The 5,266-nt window shown below is 32.0% G+C and overlaps 1 non-coding gene across 1 annotated transcript; it reads right to left on the bottom strand.

Moving 5' to 3' along the window:
• Window positions 1–615: 615 nt before the first annotated feature.
• On the bottom strand, window positions 616–741 carry LOC114230072 (small nucleolar RNA SNORA25). The gene has a single exon (XR_003615922.2). It is a non-coding gene; the product is annotated as a small nucleolar RNA SNORA25 (small nucleolar RNA).
• Window positions 742–5,266: the final 4,525 nt, after the last annotated feature.

Genomic DNA, 5,266 nt, shown 5'->3' on the forward strand with positions numbered 1-5,266 from the left:
CCACTTGGCTTGAGTCAGGGGCACACACCTTGTTTTCTGTTAGAATCTATTATTTTCCTGTTTTACTTTGTTTTGAGTTATGTTGCACTGTGCCCATATGTTGTTTCCTCTGCCCTCTCGGGGTCATTCCATCCCAGCTCACCAGACAGCAGCTGCTTTGGTCTCCTGCAGGCATCTATTCTTGGCCTGTGCCCAAACTAGTGCCACAGCAACCCGATTCCATGTAGGAAATTGGCTATTTCCCAGAACTTTGTTGTTTTGGTGCCCTTAAATGTCTGGATTTTGTACCTCTGTGGATCCCTGTTTCAATAAAAAATACACTGGAGAATTTACATTGTGTATCCTGAAGTACCAAGGACACCTGGGGAAAGGTATCTTTCCCCCACTTTCATATTCATTCCAGATTTAACGCTATCAACCTAAAACATCCACTAAAATGAAACTTGTGCATCCATTCAAATATATGTAGAAACTTACAGTTTTCTTAAATTTTGAGATATTCTCTTGGAAAACTGTCTTCTTATAAAATTCTATCCATTTATCAATTCCCAATCTTGTTAAAAAATCTGGATTTACAATGTTGCATTCAATATTGGAAAAGTATTTTTTTTTTAATCTTTCATCTCCTCAGGAAAACATAGGACTATTGAGTGTCTATTACATCCTATGGATAACTTCCATCTTAGGCCACAGTGTTAAGAGTCCTGGTTTGGGTCCTATAAGCTCTCTTTGAAATGACCTATGGAAAAGTACTCTTATGTGATCATATTCCAGATGTTCTGCTACCCTAAGAACATCTGTCTCAGTTTACTGCCAGCCTATTTAGAGCCATAGCAGCATTATTACCTAGATCTTGGTCGTCCCTTTCACCATTAACATATTTTTTCATCTACTCTTTAAAATATATAGATAAGGTTCTGAGCATTTCTGGAGTGACAGCCCAGAAGAAAAATCAAAATACCAATGCTGATTTTAAATTATTTTATTGGTCAGCCTACTAAATGTCATATTATTTGATTATCACACTGTCCTGTAAGGGCAACTGGATTTGAAAAAGCTCCAAGCATGCAATAAGAGTTTCTCATCATTATCTTGGAGGGAAAACAAAATACTTTTTATTCCAGAGAGAATGAGTAAAGAGAAAGTGGAGATTTTTTTTTTTGCCAGTTTATCTTTCTATCTTTGATGTCCAAGGAGAAATGTCCATTTAATCTAGAAATCAAGGAGCATATGTTCTTAGTATGAATCTTATTAATGGAAGCATAGTATTTTGGAACAATGGAGACAATTCATCCTGGTGATATTAAACAAATCTTCTTTTGTGCTTTTCAGAGTATAAAGACCTCAACAAACTTGAGGGATACTCATAGACCCTGAGCAGGAATGGTAAAAGTTATGTAGAATTCAAGAAATTTTATTTCACCGATTGGAAACTGACTAGAAATTGTCACTTGCCAAAAACAAGTTTTTCTTCGAGAAAGATAGCAGTGCATCAATTCATGCTTATACTTCGTACATCTGTGGACAAGAACAAGTTTGTTGTTCATCCCAATAAAATGTTTCAACAACAAGCTCTCTTCACCTTTGTAATGTCTATACAGCTAAGGCCATTACTTAACCACAGTTAATTATTCAGAATGTTCTGTTTTTAGCCATGTCTGTATTACCACCTATAACATTATTTTTTAATCATTCAAGGAACTTTTACACTATATAACATTATTAACTTCTATTTACCATTCCTGTGAAAATTTAGTCTACTATCATTAAAATTAGTGTGTTTTTTCCTTAAGATCCATGGAAGCCTTGGAGTGAATAATACTTTGAAAGAAAAGAAAAATTCATTTGTTAAGCCTTTCACTTACTATGTTATTCTTAATGAAGACCTTGGCATAATACTTTGAAAGAAAAGAAAAATTCATTTGTTAAGCCTTTCACTTACTATGTTATTCTTAATGAAGACCTTGGCATAATTTTATCACTAGTAGTAAAGATTGTTCTCCACCATATATCATGACTAAAGTAATTTCCTTTAAAGTATTCATTGCACAGTAATTTCACATACAAATCTATACACACACAGAAAGCACATAGTGAAAGATACATATTAGTAGCAAGAGAACATTTTAAAGGTATATGTCTATCCCATTGCTAGAAGCTTCAACATCACCTATTCTACCTATATTGTCTTGCAATTTTCACTCTCTTTACAACATATAATTTGTTGTGGATATATGAGAGTGAAAAAAATTAATCATGAACTTTTCCAATATTTTATTTAAAAGAGAAATAAAATATCATTGGAAAAATATTTCCTGACATAGAGCCCAAACTTTCCTAAACTATTGCATTCAACAGTTATATTGTCTGCTAGGATGTGAAGTTTATCACCTGAAACTCCTTTTTACCAAGCAACTGGGTAAAATAAAGTCTTTGCCTACAACTCAGTTATTTGTTCTTAAAAAGCTTTCAATACTATCTATGACAAAAATTGCCAATAGGCTAATTTCTGTGTTTATAAAGTAAGTCAACTACTTTGATTTCTAATTAGTTCCCCAAAATACCAACTATGTCAAAAAATAGGAAAATCAGGCAAATAGAAGTTGAACCCAACATATGAACTGTCAATGAATCAACGTCTTTAAATCTTAAGACTAGAAAGGATCATATAATGTGATATTCCATATGGGTCCATGGGTCCATGAAGTGTCTTTATGGATGTCTGTCATGTGCAGTATAAGTGGAACATTTCAACCAGATTCAGTAACTCAGCTCTAATCTATTCTACGTATTAGGTTTCAGAGCATTATTTTTTAAAAAGGGATTTTTGCAGATATTTCACTTTTGGGTCTATATTCTGCATCAGTGCTTAAGGCAAAAGACAGAAGCCAAAGGTTTTGTTTTTGTTCCTCAACCTATGGGTCTTAAAATGTATGGTTCAGAGGTCTTTTCAAGAAAGTACCATTCTTTAGAGAAAACTATTGATTAGCATATCTGAGATTGACTGACTTCCCCATATGCTCAGAAGCATCTTCAAGCGTAATTTGATTTTCAAGGCATGTTCTCTATGTAACATGGATTTCCATAAAGCATGTGTTTTCAATATCTCCCCACGGGAGCAAAATTTTGTTTTGGGGGGCAAAAAATTACTAGCTTTAAAGTGGTTTGTGACCCTGCAAAGGGTCACAGTACATGAACAGATACACAGTATATCTGTGGTTTTTAAAATGTCATGGTAGTAGAGACAAAATAGAAAAAAAAAAGAGTAAAAAGGCTCCTTGGTTGGGGGTGAGGAGGAAAATAAAAAGAGGTTGGAATACATTTACATAAAGAAACTACATTTAATAATTCCCTTTTAGCCCATTTGGATTTTATTGTTTAATATCACTCTTCCCTTTTATTAATATTTATTGAATTGTTAAGGATACAATGGTGACCTAAAGGAATATAATCTCTGCTTTCCTAGCACTTACATTCTAATGCTTGTTGCCTGGCTTTTGTCTAAGTTTGGTTTATTTAATTATATTATCCCTCTAATATTTTCATTCATGTATTTTAATTGGATTTATTGGGCAATGTTAGTTAATAAAATTATATAGGTTTCAGGTGCAGAATTCTATAATACATCAGCTGTACATTGTATTGTGTATTCTCTACCCCATTTAATGTTTAATATCAGTAATTATAACTTTTCTTATCCTCTTTATCTTTTCCACTTATTTTATTTTTTTGTTATTTTATATGCCTTTTTCTTATCATAAGAACAAATGAAACTAATAGATTATTATCACTGTTCTTCAGCAAGGTAGGTCAAGGTCACTGTTTAAATTAGAAAAAATAAGTATCATATGCATATCACCTACTTAAATTACCTTTTATTTAAGAATTCTACTGGCTCAGTTTTTTGAGACAAAGTCCATATAAACATATTTCAAAATAACTTTTTATTTAAAATAACCAAATGGAAGATATCCTTATGAATTGCTGTAAAACACTATACTACTTTATAGAAATCTTAGTATTTAATGGTTACAATCTTAGGACATAAGCTGGTGGATATAATATTTCAACATAACACTGCTGGCTCTATGTAAATGTAAGATCAAGTGTCAATTGGTGGCAATCTGATAGATTTAAGATTGCAAATTACTTTATTTAGACTTATATGAAAACCCTTGATTCTTAATATGTAATTTAATGGAGCTACTATTGAAGTTAGAGTATGGGCAAAGACATATTAATTGTAGATTAGATAAATGTTGGTGATGTCAGTCCTGAAGGCAGTTTTACAATTCATCATATGTCTTTTTCTCTCTTTGAGAAAACTCTAAATTAATGCTGATAAAAGCCATAAAGCATCCTTCTAAATCTCAGCTATTATCTCAGCAACCCTATATCCTAGGTCCTATAGATTCTGACCTTCACTTCAGTTCATTTGCCTCTAATTGAGTCTCTGTAACTTTAATTGAATTTAAGAAGGTTATTTTAAGAAGTCAGAAAAAAAACAACACTGCATGTTCTACATGCACAGAATTGTCATCTGAATAGGAAAACTCTTCTCATAGAAAATTTAGATATATATGGAGCAATTTACTCTTTCTGTTTTTGGCTAAATAATGACTAGATGTATCCCCCATCTCTTTATAGCTGATAGAACAGGGACCTAAACTATATCACTGCTATCGATTTTCTGTTGGGCAAGGTTAATAGTGTGTTTATTCTTTTGTGCTTTCAGTTTCTACATGGTGTTTATTTTTATGCTTTTTATCAGTGCTATTTTTGTTCATGAAAAATCATTTAATAAATAAGATTATCATTATTTACATCAATGACCAGGTTTCTCTAGTAATGAGGCTAAACAGTAATATAGCAGAGTTCTTTTTCTCAGAAAATATATATCTTACTCTTTTTAACTTTGATTTAAAACATTAATCTCTTCTCAATTCTTTAAAGATAATTCCAAATTAATTATCAGGCTGCACCAACTAAAAATAATGCAAATCCTCAAAAGGGAGAAAATTGATAAACTCATATATCATGAATTCATCCCCTGAAGCTATTTTATATATATATATTTAAAATAGCCTTCTAAAGGTCAGAGTTGGTATAATTCATAAGAATTAATATATCATTTCTTTTTCTCTGTAAGTTTGAAATATTGAAATACAGCCAGTTTCTGAGAGAAGCTATTATCACCTAACAAAATAACTTATGGGTCAATGATAAGGAAAACATTAATTAAAGTTCCCAGATGTATGCTCTCTAG

The sequence above is a fragment of the Eptesicus fuscus genome, chromosome 12, assembly GCF_027574615.1.
Source record: "Eptesicus fuscus isolate TK198812 chromosome 12, DD_ASM_mEF_20220401, whole genome shotgun sequence".
Classification (NCBI taxonomy): domain Eukaryota; kingdom Metazoa; phylum Chordata; class Mammalia; order Chiroptera; family Vespertilionidae; genus Eptesicus; species Eptesicus fuscus.